The sequence below is a fragment of the Mandrillus leucophaeus genome, unplaced genomic scaffold (genome assembly GCF_000951045.1).
Source record: "Mandrillus leucophaeus isolate KB7577 unplaced genomic scaffold, Mleu.le_1.0 Scaffold80, whole genome shotgun sequence".
Lineage (NCBI taxonomy): Eukaryota > Metazoa > Chordata > Mammalia > Primates > Cercopithecidae > Mandrillus > Mandrillus leucophaeus.
The window spans coordinates 6,895,243-6,920,301 of NW_012108697.1; positions in this window are offsets into that span (position 1 = coordinate 6,895,243).

The window sequence follows — 25,059 nt, forward strand, 5'->3', positions numbered from 1 at the left end:
TGGATTCAGCCAACTGTGGATCAAAAATACTTGGTAAAAAACAAAAATAACAATACAGAAATAATACAAATAAAAATATGGTATAATAACTACTGTATTTGCATAGTATTTACACTGTATTAAGACAATACTAATTTATCACTAATTAAATACTAACTAATTTAGAAATTATTTGGGTTATATGCATAGGCTATATGCAAATACTATGTCATTTTAAATAAAGGTCTTGAGCATCCAAATATATTGGTATTGGGGATATCCTGGAACCAATCCTTGGTGATATGAAGGGACTACTGTATTCTGGGATTCTGAAACTGCACAAAGATACACCCTAATTTTCTCATTTCGTTCATTGTGCTGAGTCCTTGGTAGACTTTCAAACTGGAAGCTGATGTTCGTCAATTCAGGGCAGTTCTCGGATTAGTTTTTGTTGTTCATTACCATGTCAAATCAGAAATACACGTCAACTTTTTTATTCCCTTTTGTTCATTTGAAAAAAAATTCAAACTCGTTCTTTCTTGTTTGATCTTTTGCACATGCTATTTGGTGTGAAAATAATGGTAGCCAAATAGACATCACCCTATGTCAAACTCATTGTCATCTTCATGTCTTGGCTTAGCCCCTTTCCATTTTTCCTTCCCTTGGTATCAACAAGGCCCAGCTCAAGCCTTATACCCTTAGGAGGACTTCCTATTATCCTGTCTCTGTTCTTATCTCTCTTCTTTACTGAATTTCTAAAGTTAATATTCATATTCATCACTGTTATATGCAGAGAAGTAAGCACTTCCAGATCAGTGCTGCCCAGTAGAAATATAATGCAAGCCAAGTATTTCATTAAGACTTTCTAGTAGTCACAATAAAATAGATAAAAAGAATTTTAATCATGTATTTCATTTAGCCTAATATAGATAAAAATTAAAATATTATCATTTAACCTGTGATCAATGTAAAAATATTAACGAGCCATTTTGCATTTCTTGGTATAAAGTCTCAAAATACATTATATATTTGGTCCTTCAGAATATCTCATAATGTTTTAGATAGTACTTTTTTACTTATTGATAATTTTATTTATTTAAGTAACTTTATTTGTATGCTATAGAAGGTAGTGTGATGAGTTTTGTCATGTTTTGATGTCTAAATTTTGCTTTTTCTTCTCTTTCTCTGTTAATTAATGGCAGCTTAGAAACTGCAACCTATTGAGTACAGAACAGCATGCATTTTTTTCAGGCTTGTTAACTTAATCTTTCCAACTACCTCATGAATTGTTTGGTTCTCCTGTATTCCCTTAGTACCTCGCATAATGTTGAGAATATTTCAGACATTTGAAATTCTTGATTTCTTATCTTTCTCTGATCTCTATCTCACTTTCTCTTTACTTTCACTTTGTTCCAAAAAAGTGTTTCAAATTTCTTAAACAGCATAACATAAAATGACATTGACTATCTTGGTAGTTATAGCCATCAGAGTGTTTTAGAACTTTAACTTAGAACTTTAATTTCATAAATAATGTAATATTCATCAAGGTGCTTTCTGTTGAAGTGCTCAATGATTATTTCTTCTCCAGGATGCCCAGTACTAATTACTCCAAATATATCCTATCTAACATTTGTAAACATTCCAAATTAAAAACTTTCCTTTGTGAATTGTCTTTAAAAACGTATGATGCTTCTACTTGGCTTATTGTAATTGTAATACATTTAGCTTCCATGAAAAACTCTTTAATCAATTTCAATGTTCTCATTTAGCTGCAATATTTGTATGGTTCCTTCAGCACAATGTCGATGCTGTCAAACATATCTAAGAGTGCAGAGGACATTTATTTCCATTGGGATTTTTGAGACTGGGTAAATGATTGTATTCTAGCTTTTAACTACATTTTAATAGAAATGTTCTTTTAACTATAGCTTTAAAGTATCTCCCCACTAACTTAAATATCTTAATTTTTGAAGTAATGCACATTATAAAAATGCATCCTAAAAGCTCTTGGGCAGGATCATTAAGTGTTCTGCTTATATAATTTTAAACTCATTTAATTGCACTTTAATTTTATGGAGTTTTAGAGTAGTCACATACATGATGTTATTGCAAATTGTCCAGGTCCTGTTTTCAAGCCCTTCATCAGAAGATTGTGGAAGTGAAAGGAATTTACACAATGTGGAGAACTTTAATGAGCTACCTGGTGAAGAGTTAGGAGATATAAACTGATGGAAGATAAAAAGAGGAGAGGATGACTTAATCAAATACAAGTAAGTGGGGGTATGAGGTAAAGGAGAGAAAGAAATGGTAATTTGCACCCACCACATTGGAGGATTGCTGTAAGTTAAACAACAATTTCCTAATATTTTATTCTTGGTAAATTGTTTCTTCCAACTACTTAATTTTGATGGATGGATCGTGTACCACTGAATAGAAAGGAGAGTTATTTTTCTGGTTATGAGAGAATAAAATGAATCTTCAGATTTCTAGATATACATTATCCTAAGAACAAAATTGAATGATTATCTCCTGTCTTAGTCTGTTTGGATTACTACACCAAAATACCATAGACTGGGTGGCTTATAAACAACAGAAATTTATTTCTCACAGTTCTGGAGACTGGGAGGTTCGAGATGGAGACATCAGCAGATTCAGTGTCTGCTGAGGACCTGCGTCCTGGTTCATAGAAAGCCCTTTCTTTGCTATGTCCTTATGTGGTTGAAGGAGTAAGGGAGCTCTCTGGGGCCTCTTTTATAAGAACACTAATCCCATGTGTAAGGGTTTTACCCTCATTACCTAATTACCTCCTGGTACGGTTTGGCTCTGTGTCCCCACCCAAATGTCATTGTGTTGAAGGTGGGGCCTAGTGGGAGGTGATTTGATCATGGAGGTGGTTTCTAATGGTTTAGCACCATCCTGCTCGTGCTGTCTCATGATAGAGCTCTTACAAGATCTGATGGTTTAAAAATGTAGCACTTTCCCTTTCCTCTCTCACCTGCTGCCATGTAAGACATGTCTTGCTTCCCCTTTGTCTTCTGCCATGATTGTAAATTTCCTGAGGCCTCCCCAGCCATGTGGAACTGTGAGTCAATTGCAGCTCTTTTCTTGGTAAATTACCCAGTCACAGGTAGTTCTTTAAAGCAGTGTGAAAACAGATTAATACACCTCTCAAAGGCCCCACTTCCCAATAACATTACAATGGGGGTTAAGATTTCAACATACACATTTTGGGGATCTAAACATTCAGTTTATAGCATTCCCTGCTCCTCCCCGACTGCCAAAGACTATCCTAAGTAAGACTATGACTAACACTTCAAGAAAAACAAATATCTCATTTAAACATTTCTTGAGTGAAGATCAGGTCTCTCACATGTGCTTCAATAGGACATTATTCAATGTTCATTATGTACCACTAGAAAAAGCAACAGGAAAAACAACTGCAGGAAAACAAATGTTGAATGTTGAGAATTGACTTGGGATAAGCAGTGAGCCAAAGTTAGGCCCAGAGAGGGAACAGATAAGCAGAGGGAGATTAATAATGACATCTAACACAACATGCCAGATGGTGTCTCAGTACTTATGTTGTTTACTTTATCCTAACTGTGAGGTAGGTACTGATCTTTCATTACACACATTTTTAAAATGAGAAAGCTGATGCATAGAGATGTTATGTTACTTGCTCAAAACCACATACCTGGTAAGTTGCAAAGTTAAGCTTTGAAACCAGGAAGTTTGATGGCAAGATTGTAATTATTTACCTTCTAGGTTGTGATTAGTAATGTGATAAGTTGGAAGTAGATTTTTGCTAAATATTATTCTAAAATTTGGTCAATAATTTATATTTAATTCAAAATTTTATCTATTTATTACATTCATTACCTTGCATTCTCTTACAGATTTTAAGTTATTGTATATATAATGAAAAAGAGTTTCGTTAACTCCTGCTTTTCAAGAGGGTCTCAGCATAAGTGCCAGTTATCTAGAATAGTGTTTCTTAAACTTCCTTAGCAGAAAGATTACCTAGAATCTTTTAAAAATGCATATTTGGAGACCCTAACTTCATTATTATTATCATTTTTTTTTTGAGACAGAGTCTTGCTCTGTCACCCAGGCTGGATTGCAGTGGTGTGATCTTGGCTCACTGCAACCGCTGCCTCCTGGGTTCAAAGGATTCTCCTGTCTCAGCCTCCCGAGTAGCTGGGACTACAGGCACACACCATCATGTCCAGCTAATTTTTATGTTGTTAGTAGAGATGGGGTTTAATCATATTGGTCAGGCTGGTCTCAAACTCCTGACCTTAGGTTATCCACAGCCTTGGTTTCCCAAAGTGCTGAGATTAGAGGCATGAACCATTATGCCTAGCCTGAAGGGCCTGACTTCAACAGTTTTGATTTTGAAAGTCTAGGTTAGATCTTTGAAATTTTTATTCAAATACAATTAGGAAGAAAAAAATCTGTTATTGGGTACTGTCCCTGGCACAAAGACTCTTTTGATGGGCGACATAATGCCCTCCAAGAATCTCACATGTAACCCATTGGAACATTTTCCACATTTTATGGTCATTGCTCACTTACTCATCTTTGTGCTATTTTAGACTCTGAAGTCTTTAAGGGCAAGAATTGTGTCACTCCACTGTTGTACCTCTCATATCTTCTACTCACCTTTGATTTGGTAGATGCTTTGTAGCTGTGTGTTGAAGGAAAGATCTGTTAGAATGTATACGATTGAGTGAAGGAATGATTGTGAGATAGCCTTAGAATGTGCAAAATAACACATTATTTTGAGATGACTAGGTTTAAGATGCCTAATTACCTCACTGTATTTAATATGTGTAGACTGAAACACTGCTTGTTTTAGGGATCTATTCTGCATAATAAACTATCTCAATGCTCAGCGGCTTATGTTTCTCTCTTCTTCTCTCTCTGCTGATACTGTCCAATTTTACCTTTCCTTTCAAATTGAACTCCCTACATTTTATTCCTCTTCACAGAATTTCTCAGAATATGCTCCTACACTAAACTATACTTCTCTTTTTGTATTATACTTACTGGAAATGGATACCTACTTTAGCGATTTTATTGGAAGAATCAAGGTTCCAAAATGTGGTAGTTGCTGATTGTCCTTCTCCTTGGCAGAAGCCAGAGTCTTGGACTTTTATATTAATGTCTTCTGTCATAGCATAGACCTTGATCAATGACAGAAACACATCATTCAATTTAGCAACAATTTAATGAGTATGCTAGCACGATGTTAAACACCTGAGAAGAGCAATTTAGTACATAAAGTCTTTTTCTATTTTTGTAGCATTCTCCCACACATTAGCCCATTCTTATTCTTGAAACAACCATTTCAACTAGACAGAACACTAGAGATTTTTCTTACTTTTTCCCAAACACTAAGCTCAAAAGTAGAGGTTAAACACCTGCCTAGTGACTCAGTTGGGACCGGAACTCGTTTTATAAAATTTGAGAGGCAATGCAATCCTGGCTCTCTCTGAATGAACTCATTCAATTAAATCAACAAACATTTACTGAGCCAATCTCTGGTGATGGGTAGTGGTAAAAACTGGGGTTTCAGAAATAAGTAAGAAATTCCACTTGCCCTCACGGAACTCAAGGACTACTATAGGAAATAGACTTGTAAACAAATACATTATAGTCAACATGTAAGTGATATTATAAAGGTGTGAACCTGAGTGCGGATTGTAGAGGAAGGAGCAGAACTTGCCAAGGGCCAGCAAGAAAGGCTTTTTTTCTTTTTAAGTTCCGTTTTGAGCATGAGAAAGATAATGCTGATATTGGTGCCTGTGGAATGGTGGGATTGAAGGAGGAGAGTGTGGAACTGAAATACTTCCAGAAACAAAGAACAACCTTACAGAGGCACGGGAGTATAAAAGACACAGCTCCTTTAGGGCAAGTGAGATTTTCGGTGGTGCTGGACTAGAGCAAGACAGGACAAGAGGATGTGGGTGAAGGCAAATGTTGTGATGTTCCTTTCAACCAACATGAAGCCTCTTTCTTTATTTAAAGGGATTCACTGAAAATCTTTTAAGACAATGGTTGAGAAAGAGGACTGTTGTGGGACTGCTTGGTGTCTGTTATTCTTAGCAATCTGTTTCAACCTTAAATATACATTCCTGTCTTAGCACAACAAAGTCTTCAGAAAGAAGTTTAATTCCATCTCATGCCAGTTAGAATGGCAATCATTAAAAGTCTGGAAATGACAGATGCAGGCAAAGATGCTGAGAAACAGGAACACTTTTACGCTGTCGGTGAGAGTGTAAATTAGTTCAACCATTGTGGAAGACAGTGTGGTGATTCCTCAAGGATCTAGAACCAGAAATACCATTTGACCCAGCAATCCCATTATAGGGTATATACCAGAAGGATTATAAATCACTCTACTATAAAGACACATGCACATGTATGTTTATTGTAGAACTGTTTACAATAGCAAAGACTTGGAACTAACCCAGATGCCCATCAATGATAAACTGGATAAAGAAAATGTGGCACGTATATAACATGGAATACTATGCGGCCATAAAAAAGAATGAGTTCATGTTCTTTGCAGGGACATGGATGAAGATGGAAAGCATCATCCTCAGCAAACTAACACAGGAACAAAAAACCAAATACCACATGCTCTCACTCATAAGTGGGAGTTGAACAATGAGAACACATGGACACCGGGAGGGGAACATCACACACCAGGGCCTGTTGAGGGGTGGGGGGAAAGGGGAGGGAGAGCAGTAGGACAGAGACGTAATGCATGTGGGGCTTAAAACCTAGATGGGTTGATAGGTGCAGCAAACCACCGTGGCACCTGTATACCTATGTAACAAACCTGCACATTCAGCACACGTATCCCAGAACTTAAAGTAAAATTTTTTTAAAAAGAAAGAAGTTTAATCACCACATTCTATAATTCAGCTTGCCTTTTAGAAGTCTTACCCCCTGCCACAAAATGATTTGCAAAACACTCTTGTGTACCAAATGTAGCACTCCTTTTCTTACATTTGAAATACATTTTTGTGCCCCTTAACGACTGGTGTTCTGGAAGCTGCTCACCTGGTCCATCAAGGAATCCTCCCAGGAATGGTACCTGGAGAGGTAGAAACAAGGGAGACGTGCATGGCCTTGAAGTATGTCTTACCCTGTCTGGATTAATTATTCAGCCACAGGGAAACCGAAACAATTTCTAACAATGAACTATCAAGACCCGTTTTAATTTTGAAGAAGCTATTTCTGGAGGGGATGTTGCCTCTATTAGGTAGACACATTAGAACAGAGTTACTGAAATTGGAAGGATCAGAAAGAAGCCTGTTAGGGGAGTGTAAGAGGCCAGGGCATGCTTGGGTATTGTAACTGCAGCTTAGCAAGGAACACCTGAATTCAGAGACGTTTTGAGGTACAAATGACTACACTTAATGATCGATCTATTGTAGGGAATAAAGGAGGAGCAGGGGATTGAGGACACCTTCAAGGTTTCTAACTATAGAGACAGCTCAGACTGTGACATATGATTAGCACTGGGGACAAAAAGAAAACAGTAAATTGAAAGAGATGTGTGTTTGGGGAGTGGACGTATTAGGTTTGAGGTGCACTTAAATCATTGAGGTGAATGTATCTGGCATGTTAGATTTGGTTCCAGGTTAGAGGACGCTGGCATTTTGAAATGAAGTCACTTTTAGAATTGACCACCAGTAATTGCCAGTATTATTCAAAATAGGGAAAATGCTTGTCTTTGATGTTTAAATTATCTGTGTTCTTAAAGTTGTTTTGTGTACATAGTGAAGTGACACTTTACCTAGTGAAACAGTCCCACTTCTCTGATGAGTCTTTAGAAAATAAATTCATTTATAAGTGATCTAAAGTGAAATGTGTAAAGCTGGCTACAAAAGAGAAAGTTAACGATACTAAAATTTAATTGCAAGATAATGGTTCAGTCTGGGATGATAGCAGGCTTTCCTTTCGATCACAGCTGAAGAAGGCTCACACTGTCGCAGGAGCTGGCACATTACAGCCCATGAACTAAGAATCATTTTTTTATTTACATGGGACTGAAATAAATTTTTAAAAAGTATGTTCAGACTCTGTGAGGCCTGTAACACCTAAGATGGTTACTATCTGGCTTTTTGTAGAAAACGTTTGCTGACTCTTGGTACAGCAAATGACTCTGTTAATTTAAATAATTGAGTGGATGGCTGTATGACTGAGTTTTTGTTGGTTTTGGTATTATTACACTCTCTTCCTCAAATTCTTCCTGGTATTTGGCATTGATACTTAATTGTCTTATTTTGGTTTGAACATTTTCAATGATAGGAATTTCTCTGTTTTATAAGACCCCATTTACTTTGATCTATTTTATTTTACATATGCATATAGATGGTAGATAAATTATCTTACCATATACACATATGTGTATATACATACTTATTACATATATACATGTATATATGTATACACATATGTATATATACATACATATATACACATATACGTGTATATGTGTGTATATGTGTATATATGTATATACACACATATATACACGTATATATACACATATATATATACTCTGATTTTCATCAGAGATTCGTATTTCAGCTTTTTAACTTAAAATTTATATATACATTATATATGTGTGTATATATATATATACACACACAATTTTTTCCTTAGAGCAAGGTGAGGGAAAATTTACTTCCCTATGGCTGTCACCAACTGGCCTTTCCTCTGCCTCCCAGTAAAATACAAAGAGGCCATCTGATGGACAACTCTATGCCCATGTAATGGCTGCAAAATATTTTCTTTCTAAGTGTTCTCCTCTAGACAAATCTATTCAACTTTTAAAATCAGTCATTTTATTATCATTATTGCTTTCTGCCTGAGACTGACTTTCCAAAGCCCTTTCTCAGTTTGATTTTTTTTTTTTTTTTTTTTGAGACAGAGTTTTGCTCTTGTCACCCAGGCTGGAGAGCAATGACACAATCTCGGCTCACTGCAACCTTTGCCTCCCAGGCTCAAGTGATTCTCCTGCCTCAGCCTCCTGAGTAGCTGGAATTACATGACCCCGCCACCATGCTCACCTAATTTTTGTATTTTTAGTAGAGATGGGGTTTTTCCATGTTGGCCAGGCTGGACTCAAACCCCTGACCTCAGGTGATCCACTCACCTGGGCCTCCCAAAGTGCAGGGATTACAGGCATGAGCCACCGTGTCCTGCTTCTCCATTTGATTTTTTACTGTAAACTATTTTTGTCTGTCTGTGAAGCCTCTTTCTTAAAGTGTCGTGACCAGTCTAACGCTTAGTGCTTCTCATATAGTCTGGGCTATCCGGATCATGGTTTTCTGATGAAAGATCCTGGAAGGATAGTGTGATACAGGCAATATGAGACCAGGCTTTGAAATCAGGGTTTCCAGGAGACCTGAGTTAGAATTCTGGCTGCAAACATCCCAATTTTCTTGTCTATAAATTGAGGATAATGTACCTATTTCACATTTAGCATAATGTTCCTATCGCATTTATAAGGACAAATGTGATACTTATGAAACATGACTAGTGCAGTGCCTTACACAGAGGAGTTATTCAAGTAATTGCACATACTAGATAATGAAGGTGGTGGTGCACCTGAAGTTGAAAATGACTAAATGTTTTGTTGGTTAAACTGTCATCACTTAATAAACATAGACCAAGGAAGACTTCAGGCCTTTTCTTCAAATTGCTCTGAAATTTGATGACTTGCATCAGAGATTTGTATTTCAGCTTTTTATTTTACCTTAAAATTTAGAAATTTTCTGTTTATAGCTTCTAAATCCTTCTTGCTTTTGAGGCTTGATATTAGCTCACCTTCCCATCTGTTGGCTTGAGGAGCAGTATACAATTTATTAATTTTGACCCTGGGTTTTTCCGGAGACCAGGACCTGGCATTGTGACTACCAATGGTGTGGCTCATTTCAGTGATACATGACTGTAGGACATGATTAGGTGGGACATTGTTCCTGCAGCTTCAGAAAGGCCAGGTAATTTCCTAGTGCCTAATATCTGCAGCCATTCTTTGTTAAGACAGCTTAGAGAATATTCAAATGTTCTTGTTTCAGTAACAAATGCCTGGAGGACCAGAAACTAATTTCCTCTCCCATGGTACATTACTGCGTTATTTTCCGGTTTTTCTTCTCTTAGAATTTTGAGATATTGTTAATGCTAGGGGCAGAATTTCTGGATTTGTCAAGCTGGCTTTCGATTTCAAATAGGTCACAACTAAGACTTCAAGAAAACTGAGAAAACTCTCTCTGATCTTAGCCATAGGATATTTAGAACTTGTAAAGAACTTTATGTATGATTTATTTTCCATTTTTTCAACCTCTTTAAGTAGCGAATTTTAAAAAATTCCTTTAGAGAAATTTCCCCAATCTGTAAGGTATACAAAAGCTGTTTGCTGTGCTTAGATTTGAATTGTTTTAGGCTTTCCATTTACTAAATATGTTAATTTCAAAAGTCATTAAAATTTCGAATCATTATATTTTTAAATCTTAGAATGAGAATGATAGTTCCTGCCTTGCCTATTTCATAAAGCGAAGAAGTAAATTCATATAAAAAGTACTTCATAATTTCTAAAACATCATATCACACATATTCATTTTGCTACAGAGAAAGAGAAGCACTGATGGCAGTACATGACAATTATGATAAATATGTGGTTTACACAATAGATATTCTAACAGCAAAGAGAAGAAAAGCCTATAGATAGTTTATATAAAAATAATTTTCCATTCATTAGTAACTTACCAAATGATTAGGACTTACCATATTAGGACATATAATTTTATTTGGTTATAACAAGCATATCTGTGATTATCCTAGTCACAAATGAACAAACTAACACTAGATATTGTCTTGCATCATGGATGACAAATTTGTGTCTGGTTGAAAAGTTGGAAGTGGCTGCTTGGAGGGCTGGACTCACAAAGATTTTTAGGCTTTCTCATTCCGTCACAGAAAAGATCTGGGGACAGATTAGGATTTACATAAATGGCCACAATTTTCTGCATCTACTCACATCCAGAGGTGGAATCTAATTCTCTGATCATTAAATATGGACTGGCTTGTGACTTCCTTTAGGTGATAGAATATGGTCAAAGCAATTTTGTTCTGAGTTTTGAGACCCAGGCATTAAGAGGCTTTGTTTGATTCTGCTCTTGCTCCTATAACTTATACCACTAAGATCTCTTGAACGAGTCCACAGTATTTTTTAAGGGATTAAGTACCATCTAGGGGCAAAGACTGGCTGTCCCAGCTGAGCCGTCTTAGTTCAATTAGCCCTGAAACAAATCTGGTGCTGACTATAAATTCATGAGAAGCAAGGCCTGAACAGCCCAGCCCAGACTAGCAGAATAGCCTCTAGCTCACCTGTACACCTCTGAACTTGTAAATGCTTTCAGCCATTGAATGCTGAAGTGTTTTATTACAGAGCAATAGATAATTGCTATAATTAGTGATGTAGGGGATAATATGCATTGCTCACCACTGTTATAATAGTGATAGGAGATAATATTAATGTGCATTATATACGACACTATAATTACTTTCACTTCTTTGATTTTTTTCTCCCCAGTTCACAATTCTGGGTCAATAGTACGCCACTTTTTAGAACACTTGGGGTTCATCATTCACAAAATTTTAGGCTGAGAATGGGGACTAGTTGCCTAGGCTTTCTGCTAGTACAGTATGTGTTTCTATTTTTGGAGCCTTGCAACTTGAAACTCTGACAATCTGCCAGCTTCTCAGTGCCTTTTCCTACATATTGCACTCTGTCTTCTATACTGTACCACTCTTAGAAAATCATCCATGATGAGGATCCATGAGGCCTACACAACCCGTGGACTGACAAATTTAATAGTCTATTATTGCAGACATGTCTTACCTCTCTCTGATATACTTTAAAATTGAATCTAAATGTTCCGCTTGGAGAACTAGAGAGCCATCTTAGTAAGTGATCAGTTTACTTAAAAAGCAAAAACAGGACTGTAGGTGGAGCTCGTTAGGAAACAGCGGATACAACTTTCTCTGATGTGCCTCATCTGAATATTTTCAAAAGTGACCCATCAACTTGGCAAATAGCCGATGGTGTCACTGAGGGAAGGACCAGAGAGAAATGAGCAACTCCACGGACCTGTGTTGTATTGATGAGAAAAGGAGTTTTGTGTCCTGGAGCAGTGCTGCGTATCCTACTGCAATGTTGATGTCATGGTCTCACCTAAAGCAAATGGCGTTACTCATGCCAAGGAAGACTTAGGGACAATAGCAGCTCTATCTGTAAATCTTGCCTCTGAAATTTTGATGCCTTATGGAGGTACTTGCCCTAAGTCTAGATTTGGGGTCTTCAGAAAATTGCCGTTTTTCTTTTCTGAAGCAGGCTACATGAATGATTGGAGTAGATTAAAAAATCACTTTCTGCACAATATTTTTTTTTGTAGATTAATTAATGGATGGAGTCATTCTAATGATTGATAGGGAAATTATTTCCACTGTAACTTGAAGAACAAAAACTGCCATATTTTAAGTGAAAGAGGTCTAAAATTTGTCAAGCTTATCAAAATTGCATGAACAATGAAGAGGTGCAAGTTTATAACCCATCATGGAGCACATTAATTTCTTAATATGTATGGTTTTTCTGTCTCATTACTGTTGGTGTGATCCTTGTGGAAAACAGTGATTTTGGGAAAAAAATATGGGTCAGAATAATAGCTTTTAAAGATATTGAGATGTCTCTACTTGATTAGCATGTTGCAAATTAATTTTATTTCATTGGCATTGCCCTCTCCGTAGCCTTTTTGTTCTAAGCTAGAGGCATGATCCACCAAGTTTAGAGATTAAATCCAGATTTGAACTGAATCCAGTAACAATGTTAGCCAAGGCTATAAAAATGGTGAACAAATGGCTTAATAAAGTCAGAAAAGCAGTGAGAAAAAGGCATTATCTAGGTTGAAGAAATGACAACCCAAATTATGTTAGTGAAAGTTTCACCTGTGGTTACGTGGAGGCTACAACATTTACATAATAAACTTGTGAGCCTTGAATGATTTCCATGCAGGATGTTTCTAGTGCTTGTTGGCTTCATTTTCCTGCCTGTGAAAAGTAGGAAGAGAGGGAAATGAACTAAAGAAGAAACAGTTTGGTTTGCCAGCAACATTTGAAGCTGTATGAGGGATAGGACTTGCCTGGTTGGAAAACTGTTTATCTTTAGTCTTCCCAGAAAGTAGAAAATGTTTCAAGTGAAGGAAAGCTTGAATCAAAGAAGAAATCAAGGGTATAGGTATATACTCCTTGTTAACAATCTTTGAAACATTTAAGTTGACCCCTGTTGGACCTTTCAGTTAGACAGAGGGGCTTCTAAGTATCCTGAGGGAACTATTCCAGAACAGTCTGCTGCAACCAAAGCAGAGAGTCCTGTCTGTCAGCCTTCCCTGCTCCTTCTTCATTTAGTTCTCCAAATATTTATCTCTACCTACATATGTATATATAGATATTATATAATATATTACATACACATATAAATATGTGTGTGTAATACAGATATATAAATGTGTGTATGTGTATATACACATGTATGTGTGTATATATGTGTATATACACATGTATGTGTGTATATATGTGTATATACACATGTATGTGTGTGTGTGTAAGTGTTCCTAATATGTGTCTAATTTCATCTTGGCCTCTGCTTCCCAGAGGACTTTTATGTAAGTTCCATAGAAAAAGATGTTCTATGTCCCAAGAGTTGCAATTAAAGATCTAGAATTGTGTCTCAATGATTCAGATTGTTCTGGTTTGGGTTATATGACTAACTCTAAATCAATCACTGTGACCAGGAGTCTGTGACATTCTTACTGGTTGTTCTTAACTGACATTGTAATACCTGATAATCAGACAGGACCAAGCCTTCGCCACCTCAATACCATGTGAAGAAAATATTGGAGAGGCAGTTCACCAAGGAAAATGAGGGGCTATAACTAGAGGAAAAATGAGTGCAAGGCGGCCAAAAAGTATCAAGCATTTGCTTCATCTTCAACTTACCTTCTAGCCCTTTCTACAGACTGGCAGCTTGTGAATTGTATTCTTTCTTGACCATGCTATTAGCCCCTAAATAACACACACAGCCCTTCTGTCTGACTTTTCACTTCATTTCCTACCTCCTTTTTCTCAGCAAACACACATCTCTTCACAAACACTCCATTAGTTTTCATGTTTGTCTCAGTGCTCGGGTATGTTTGAAGGGTTTCTCTAAGGCTGACTGACGTTTCCTGATTGCTTACTATGTGCTATTTCTGTTTTACTCCTGGGCCACCATTCTTGGAAAGTCATCCAGTTCATCAATATCCTTTAACACTGTTTGGATTTGTGGGTGTGCATTCAAGCAGGAAGGGTGGCCTACAGAGGTGAGCAGAATCTCACTTATGTGCTTTGTCAAGTACCAGGGGGATTCACAGCAAACAGAGGGACAGGCTTAGTCCTGGTTCTCCTTTCATCATGGGGCTAATAGGACAGAACTCTCAGGGTGATGGAGGAGGTGCTCAGGTGAGAGGGGAGGGACAAGCTGTTGAATATGTGTACTTTAGACACATATCTCTTTGTCAGAACATAAAGTCCTGAATATTTTCATCTGAGCCTAAGAAACTGTTGCCATCACTCTTCAAGTCTCAGGGAAGGGCATCATTCAGTGTCCACTGCACGGTTTGCAGCTGCTCATTGCGAATACTCTCAGATATCCTTGGCTGGTTTGGGCATTTCTCCGAGACTCATATTACAAGAATGATAACATTCTGGCTCAAAGATGTGATTATAGATGAAGTTGTCCATGATTGGTATGCAGTTCTGAGAATACAGTGATACATTTCAGTTCCTGGCCAGCCCCAGGCTGCAGCTCAGATCCTCAACAGTTATCTTGTAATTGTTGTCATTCGGTCACAGTGTAGATTACAGATGAAAGCATATGTGATGTGCACAAGGATCACCACTTTTCCTGTCTAACTTTCCCAGCTTCTTTTACTATCCTTGGATAAACTTGCGAGACCTCGATTACACTGGTGATTACAAAATGTTAATTTCTGAATGCTACCATTCTTTCTCCTGTTATTAGCTAGTATTTTCCTCTGCAGAAGGGAATTTATTTGGAAAGGTGAATTTTTAAAATGTACTTTATGAAATATTTGTACTGTCATTGATGTAGACATTCCATGAAAAATTTGTCATGTTTTATAAATAACCAAGGGAAAGCATTTGCTCTGTAGGACTTGTGGCTGGTGTGTTCAGCTCTGTGATCCTCGTTCTCTGGATGAGGCAGAGAGCACACGAGCCTGCTTATTGTCTATTCATGTGTTGGCCATTTTTCACCCTACTTCTATCAGTACTGACTCTGATTGTGTCCATATGGTGCTAACTCAAAAAGTTCATCTCTTAGAGAGTTTGTCACAGTGTTTTGGGAGTACACTGAATAGTTGAATAGTTTTCAACTTATTACATTTCAAAGAGTACTGGACTAGGCGCCTAGAGGAACAGGTGCTGCTAATTAGATTGTGATTCTTAATTTCCACTCCTACAAAATACAACTGTTTGGTTTTGCTTCCCTTTGTTAGTCACGTTGATTGATCCTAGAATCCTGTGCCTCTACAACTTGCTGTGAATGTTTTTGATGGGCTTCAGATAATGTTTTAATAATGTCTTAACTATTTTAAGATCTTATAGAGTGTCTTAAAAGTTCCCATTCCTCCAAAAATGTTTCCTTAAGGGGATAGGTCTTATTATACGTGCAAAATCTAGCATCTTCACTATCATCATTAACAATCATCAGCATCTGAGATCATCACCGACATTTATTCAGTGCATGTTATGTGCCAGACATGATACTAAAGACATTGTATATTTTTTTCTCATGTGTTCTTACAGTAAGAGGTAATGGCAATATCTCAGTTTCATAGATGAGAAAAATTAAATTGAGAGGAAATTTTTCTAAAGATGCACAACTAGGACATGATGAAACCCAGGGCTCAAAATCAGTTTTGTCTGACTTCAAAGTGTATTTTTTCACCACTGTTCTGTATTCACTACCAAATGGATAAAATAAATGAGACAAATCCCTGCGTCCTATATGCGATATATTACCAAATTGATCAGTAGAGCAAGAATATGTTTTTGCATTTCATATACAGCTCCCTGACATCAGTGTATACCCACAGTGCATATCGATGGCTATCCTTAAATTTTACCTCTGTCCAGCAAAAATAGGCCCAAGATTTGTTCATTCTAAGGTTGCCATAATAAAGTTTTATCAAATATTTAAACATCAAAATGCTTCCCCAGGGTGACCTTTTTTTTCTGTCTCTCTTATTACGAACTGTTATTGCTCTATTGTTTTCTTCTATGTTAGAATTTGTTTCGATTATTCCCATATGTTTCCAGGATTGAATGTTCCAGTTACTCATTACATTTTAGAAATATTTGCTCACAGTAATAGGCAAATAAAAGTTCCAAGATAAAAAGTAACTTCTATGTTGATGTCTTTAACTTAAATAGAATATTTGGAGCAAGGAATATTTCTTTTTTTTCTCTCATCAAACTTTTGACAATAGAAGTAGTTATTTTTGTTTCTGAGTTTCATGTGTTTACAAGATAATGGAGTTTGTTATTTCTCCACAGCACCACTCATAGGAGAAAAAGAAAAAAAGGCGAATTCTCTTAGAATTGCCCTGGGATCTTGGATTCCTCTCCACCTCCCTTTTCCACTCCAGCCTGCCCTTTGAGCTAACTTTCAAAGATTTTTAGAGGCCAGAAGCAGAGAGAGGACCGCTAGGAAGAATTTGCATGCATTCTACTATTTGCATATGTTTATGTAATGTGCTTCCAAACATTTCCCTGTAACCTCAAGTTGTACATTTAAAAATTAAAACCTGGGCTGGGCACAGTGGCTCATGCCTGTAATCCCAGCACTTTGGGAGGCCAAGGTGGGCCGATCACCTGAGGTCAGAGTTCAAGACCAGCCTGACCAACATGGAGAAACTCTGTTTTTACTAAAAATATAAAAATTAGCCAGGTGTGGTGGCGTGCGCCTGTAATACCAGCTACTCAGGAGGCTTAAGCAGAAGAATTGCTTGAACCCAGGAGGCGGAGGTTGTGGTGAGACGAGATTGTGCCACTGCACTCTAGCCTGGGTGACAAGAGCGAAACTCCATCTCAGAAAAAAAAAAAAAGTAAAAATAATAAAAATAAAAAAATTAAAACTAAAACCTTTACATTTCTACTCAGTTTAAGGAAGAAAATTTTGTAAGTGAATATTTATGGTAGCAGTCATTTAACATGTTATCATTAAAAACTGGCGAAACAAGAAGAACCTGAATGTAGAACAGGTTAGTCGTATACTCATATTAATGGCCTCTTGTCCCGTTGTATTCTGTGTTTGGCATTATAAGCCTATGGTGGTGAGAACTGAAACAAGAACATAAAAAATATGACTCTGTTTTGTATTTTATTGCAAAATAAATACAGATGAGACATCCCTAATCTGAAAATTTGAAATCCAAAGTGCTCCAAAATTTAAAACTTTTTAAGTGTTACCATGACTGCACAAGTGGAGAATTTCACACCTGATCTCATGCGAAAAGTTATAGTCAAACTTTGTTTTATGCACTAAATGATTTGAAATGTTGTATAAAATCACTTTCAGGCTATGTGTATAAGGTCTATATAAAACATACATGAATTTTATGTTTAGACTTGGGTCCCATTCCCAAGATATCTCAAGTTGTATATTTTGTATGTGCAAATATTTCAAAATCCAAAATTATCTGGAATCCAAAACACTTCTGGTCCTAAACACTTTGAATAAGTGATACTCACACTGTGTGTGTATGTGTGTGTGTGTATTTTTTTTTTTTACTTGACTTTAAATTTTCCTCATACTAAGCCATATGAGATTGGGTAAATTATCCCCATATTTTAGATAACTATGCAAAATAGTAGGTACAATGCATGCAACCCTCAGGTGTGCAGTCCCAGTATTTAGTAGGCACAGCTATGAAAAGTGACGGAGGACAGAGGCAGTGCAGTAGACTAGCTCTCTTTCCTTCATTATTTACCGTTCAGTAGTTGTGTAATCAAGAAGAAAACAACCCACATTGTGAATTTTTCAATTACACTTGACCTTTGAACAACACAAATTTGAACTGCAAAAGTCCTCTTTTATGTGGACTTTTTCCTATAAATGTCACACTGAGTAGCCTGCCTCTCCTGCCTCCCCTTCTACCTCCTTCACTCCTTCTGGCTCTGCCACCTCTGAGACAGCAGGACAAACCCCTTCTCTTCCTCCACCGCTTCAGCCTACTCAACATGAAGATAATGAGAAGGAAAGACTTTATGATGATTCATTTCCACTTAATGAATAGGAAATATATTTTTTCTTCTTGTGATTCTCTTAATAACATCTTTGTTTCTCTAGCTTACTTTATTGTAAGAATACAGTATATAACTTATGTAACATAAAAAATATGTGTTAATCAATTGTTTATGTTATTGGTAAGGCTCCTGGTTGACAGGAAGCTCTTAGCAGTTAAGATTTGGGGGGTCAAAAGTTATATGTGGATTTTTTTGATTGTATAGTGTGTTGATATTCCTAACCCCTCCATTGTTTTAGGGTCAACTGTATGTCTCTGTGACATATTTTGATATCTGAAAGATTGGATTAGAACTGAATGAGTTAATGTGGAAAGATGTGTATTCTTTATTTATAACATGATTATGTTTTATGTATGTAACAAACTATATCCTAAGTATTCTTCCCATAATATAAATATAAATTCTATGTGATTTATATTATTATCATGATTTTACAGATATCCAGACAACATGATAATAACAAAATTTGTATAATCCCTAAGTTTCCAATTTCCATACACATATTTCACTGTCAAAGCAGGGGCTACAGAGGCAAGTGTTAGAAACAGGGAGATACATAATAGTTTTGTTGAATTTCTAGATCCAGCCTTACCCGAAGGTATTTTCTCAGTTGATTTGTTTGTTTTCTGGTTTTAGCTTAAGGGATTCAGGACTCAGTTTAAATTGGGTTTTTGACACTGTAATCAACAGTTATGATTTTAGCACAGAAAAAAGGAAGGGGCAAATTTAGGATCCCTCCAGCAGTAGGAGTGGGGAAATTATTCAGGGGTGACCTTATTTTCCACTTTATTTGGTAGGAAGAAACTGAGTTTTCTTTTTTTTTTTTTTTAACCTTATGAAGGGGAACTTGCAAATTTCTAACTAAGCTAAGCAAAATATAAAGCAGGAGAAGACTAGTATTTATTATGAAACATTTAAAATGAGTGCTCTTCCACTTTGACCGATTTAGATACATTATAGTGGTGGAAGCCGGGAAGTGATGCATTTTTCTAGACCCGAACATCATTTATTTTATTTGCACTGGCTGCTTTCAAGAGAGCTACTTCCCCCCTCCTTTCTCATGCCCGTCTGTCTCTTTACCAATTAATCAGCCAATTAGTCATTTGTCTTCATAGCTTCCTTTCCCTTCTCCATGATTTTTCATTTTAAGGAGATAAACCTTCTGAGAGAGAAACCTCTAACCTTGAACTAGGTAAACAATCTAGTGCTGCCAATTATCTTCTTAAAGGAATGCAATGCAGGTTTTATGCATCTCCTGAATGCTACTTTGTCGATTCTTATCCCCAAAGAGAAAGCGGTGAATTTCCTGTGTTCACATCTTAAACAGAGGCAGCCTTTTCTCTTTTCCTCTGGTTTCTGATTATCGTGACTTATAGTAATAAAGTTCAAGGGAATGGGCAGAAGGGAGATAAATTGCAGTTTTTAATGAAAGTGATCTTTATCATTCCTGCCAGACTGGAGTTCTGTGTAGGCACCAATGAAATAAGGGCATCAGGACTCATAAACATACACACAAATAAGCTTTCTAGTAAATGTTCTTTATCATGACCAGCCTGAGACTGAGCGCTGCATAACCACATAGACGTTTTTGTAAGCAGCTATTTCAAGATCACTTCAGGGATTTGAAGAAGAGAGCAGTGAAGGATGGGAGCAGGTGAGGAGGATTCCTGTGCATAGGCAAATCTGCCTTCGTGTGTACCCAAAATTATAAAGAGGTTGGAAGGATCCACTGTAGCCACTAGCAGTGTGTATCTCAACAGAGTTGTAGACAGTGGAATTGGTTAAATCAGTTCATCGTTTGGAGAGGGAACAAAAATGAGAAATGACTCGATAGTAAGAGGTATACAGCTGTATACCTATAGAAGATAAATTGGTATACAGCTGTTCATAACAACTGAGATTGCAGCAAGAATAGATGCCCTCACCATCCACCTGGAAAAGTCATATTAAGCAGATGGGAAAACATTCTGACAGGTAAACGTGAAAGCTTTTGAGTGGATGGCAGAGGACAGAAACTGAAGCTTTGTGTCTTAAGGCCTAGAAAGGAAGAATTTCCATCCATGAAATCTCTTAGAAGTTCTGTAATGTCCTCAAAATTTCTTCTCCACACAGTCACCAGGGTTTGAGGAAGTGTTTGTGATGAAGGCATATTGAAATAGAGGTGAACTGCTTCTGATTCTATTGCACAGAAGCAGAGAAAAAGAGGGAGGATAAAGCAAAAGAGAATGAATTAATAAGGGAGAGACGTGGATATCCTGAGTAGGATTAAGGCTTTGAGCAAAGGCCAGAAACTGCAGTGTGTATTGAATCATGAGGGGATCTAATTAACTATCAGATTCTGATTTAATAGCGCTGATTTGGGGCTGATTGTCTCCATTTATATCAGGCTTTCAGGTGATGCCAGAACTACTGCTCCTCAGAACACACTTAGAAAAGCAAAGATAAGAGATGCAAGTGAATTACAGGGTAAAATGAACATCAACAACTTTAAAGGAGAAAAGAAGGAAAATACAAGCTACAAAGTAGAAAATCTATCGCCTGAAGGCAGGAGTATATGGAAGCTGGCACTCAGTATTTACAAGGTTGTCTGTTACACTCCTTAAAGTCAGGTACGTGGCTAAAGAGCTAGAATATGCTTGTTATTGCATGAGTCTCTGTTTTTGGCAACAATTGGCATCACCAATTTATTCTTCCCCTTCATTATCAGTTTTTTACAACCCATCTATTCCCAAAAGTGTTACAAGGCTGAAGCAAGCAAGCTGATTTGCCATACCCAGCTATATCTTGGAAAGTAAGACAGGAAATAGAGCCATAGCAGCTGAGATGAGGACTAGGATCTCCAGTTTGGGAGAAATAACATGGTGGTCACAGCATGAGTTTTGCAGTCTTTGATATTACATGTGGCTTTGGCACCTACAAAATTTAAATTAAGTTTCTCATCCTCTATGAGTTTCAATTTTCTTATAAAATATGGAAATTATATTGTACTTAGGTTTATTTAAATATTAAATTAAATAATTCATGTATAGTTCTTAGGGGACTTATATTATGGAAAGTACTCATTCTGATCTTTATTATTAGTTGAATTGGAAGCAACAGAAAATTCTTGAGGGAGAATTTTAGTGATTTATCCTTCCATAACTTCTATCTTGAGCCCTACTTAGGAGCCTATGTTCAGACTCTGAGGTATCCCACTCAACTTCGAAGATTTTTTATAAAACATGTTACTCATTGCAGACTGGGGAGTTACTTGTGAAATGAAACTGAGAAAAATTGAGTTGTCAAGGTGAGATTAACCCAACAGCTTGAGAAACCAAAAAAGATAATCATATTCTATGTGGCAAATATATTTATGAGGAATCTAAGAGACACATTTGTCTTTAAGCTTTCTACCAAACAGAAGAGCCCATATGTCTGTCCATGCCAAGATGGAACCTAATAGCTCTTTGCATTGGTTTAGAAAAAGTACTCAAAGAAAAATTAATGTTTTGGCATTGAATCAAGTAAATTTTCTTCATTTGACATGGGTATTGTTAAGCAAAGGATCTGATGATATTTGCCTGTCTAGAAGAAAATGAACAAGGCAGTCTGATGAATTGCAAGGAATTTTGGACTCTGGGATCAGATAATCCTGATTTAAAATTTCAATTTGGCCACTTAGCAGCTATTTGGCATTTGTCCCATTTCTTAACTGATAATGAGATTTTATTTCCCACACAGAAAAGGTACGTACACACACATGCACACACACAAAGAGATAAAACTTTTAACTGGTATAAGCATTGGTCATAATATTTAGTGAAAAAAAAAAAAAAAGGAAAGTGGGAGGTTGAGGCAGGCAGATCATCTGAGGTCAGGATTTCGAGGTCAGCCTGGCCAACATAGTGAAACCCTGTCTCTACTAAAAATGTAAAAATTAGCCAGGCATGGTGTTCAGCGCCTGTAATCCCAGCTAATCAGAAGGCTGAGACAGGAGAATCACTTGAATTCAGGAGGCAGAATTTGCAGGGAGCTGAAATCAAGCCATTGCACTACAGCCTGAGTGACTCAAAAAACAAACAACAATAAAAACAAACAAACAAACAAACAAAAAACCAGGCATGATCAAGAAATGGAGGCTTATGGAGATAGCCCCATGGAAAGCATGTGTGTTCATCTTAGGCCCATTCTTCACATTGGCTAGAAAATTTGGACTGATTGTTTATTAATTCGGGAAAAGAATATCAACACAGGTGATGACCCTCCGTAGAAGCTTGGTGAAACTGCATAGACATGTTAATTGAGGTTTGAGAAACATTTATCTTTGGAAAGTGGGATTAATTTCCAAGGAGATGGTAATGGAGATGGTGAAAAAAGCAGTGACTCTTAGAGTAGTAAGAACCAGGCCATGACCACCTGTATTAGTTTGTTTTCATGCTTCTAATAAAGACATAACCACGAGTGGGTAATTTATAAAGGAAAGACATTTAATTGACTCACAGATTAGCATGGCTGGGGAGGCCTCACAATCATGGCACAAAGCCAAGGAAGAACAAAGGCACGTCTTACATGGTGGCAGGCAAGAGAGCATGTGCGTAGGAACTGCCCTTTATAAAACCGTAAGATCTCATGAGACTTATTCACTATCATGAAAACAGCATGGGAAAAACCCACCCCCATGATGCAATTACCTCCCACTGGGTCCCTCCCACATCACATGGGGATTATGGGAGCTACAATTCAAGATGAGATTTGGGTTAGGACACAGCCAAACTATATCATCGTGCCCCTGGCCCATCACAAATCTCATATCCTCACATTTCAACACCAATCATGCCTTCCCAACAATCCCTCAAAGTCTTAACTAATTCCAGCATTAACTCAAAAGTCCAAGTCCAAAGTCTCATCTGAGACAAGGCAAGTCCCTTCTGCCTATGAGCCTGTAAAATCAAAAGCAAGTTAGTTACTTCCTAGACACAATGGGGGTACAGGAATTGGGTAAATACACCCATTCCAAATGGGAGAAATTGGTTAAAACAAAGCATCCCCACTTCTGTGGATGAGGCAGCCATTCAAAACTGGGACTACATCTCAAGGAAAATGGACATGAGTTGCACAGACTTAAGGTGAAACAGACCTGTTTTCCACATTCATCAAAAGACTGTCAGTGATCTCCCAGCCAATTTTCCCACTTTTTGGCTTTGTTCAGTTCATATGGGTGATGTGGTTGTGCTGTGATGAGTAATTGCTACGTGAATAGAGTCACAAAAGAGGCATAATACAGGACTCTTTTATGCTACCTTTCTGTGGAACAAGATACTAGGGACTCTTCCACCACTTACCCCATGCTTTCATTTCACATGTGAAAACATTCCATTTTATTTTGGAGCCCTTTGTCTTAGAGGGATACAGTGAGAGAAAGCTCCCCTTTACACACTCTTCAAATAAAAGATCATATGCTAAGAACATACCCATATTTTCAGTTACCTCAATATAAATTATACATTTATCTATCTTTTTTCCCTGTAAGTTCTGCATCAAAGCTTAATTACCTTTCCTATCGGTAAGAGCAGAGGTGCAGTAATATTTCTCTATGTGTTAAAAGGAATTGTTGGTTGTCATTCTCTTTATTTCATTCCCAGCCATTTGAAGGATAAACGCTGCTGTCATGTTTACAGAAGCACCTGCATGAATCTGGATATTTTATTATTGGAGTATCATGTTGACAAATTTCCAAAATGTTGTAATTTATGTTCTTGTAAATCGCCATGCTGGGGTAATAAAGAATAAGTGTTTATGACAAGAAATGGGCTTAGCAGATGCTAAAAGGAGCATCAGTCATTGTCTTTTTCTGACTCTTAAGTCCTATCCTACAACTTCACTCCCTTCTCAAACTGCAGTTCAGAATGATGTCATTAGGTTGTATTTTTAGAAGAGGAATCGTAACAATTTGGCATGGCAAATGGCAAATTTGCTACATTTCTTGTGCTGACTCAAATGATTTAATAAGTGTTGTTCAGAGTATGTGGTAGAAAGAATGCTTAAACCTTGTTTAGACTCAGCTAGAAACTGCTGATTAGTGCTGACCATCATAGACAGAAGGGAGAAGACTGACTACATATGAGCCATAATGTTTGCCAACTAAGTATTTAAAAATAGAACAAAGTATACCGAAGCTTTCAAAACCTTTGATAGAAATCAGATGTCATGGAGCCTGGAGATATGTGATTGTCACATACTGGCGTTAAATCACGCAGAGGACAGTTGATTTATTTTCATAGACTTCTGCAAATCTTCAAACATGCAACAAAAGCTCAACGTCTACTGACCATTTACTAAGTGCCAGGCATTCTTTCTCTCAATTTTCACAACAGCTATTGCATAGGTGTTCTATATTTCCTGGTTTATTGTCACCAAAAAAAATGCAGATGGACCATGATTATTTATAAAAGTCAACCCTTGGTCTCATTAGTAATTTTTCAGAACAATGAATATTAGATCCATAAATGCATAGTTACTATGAAGTGCTAAATATTATCATACTTACCTTTTGAAGATGAACTTTTGGAAAACAGGAGAAAAAAAAAGGTACAGAGTTTTTCAAGTTCTTTTCTATTACCCATAATTGGACCTTCAAATACAAATGCAAAAGAG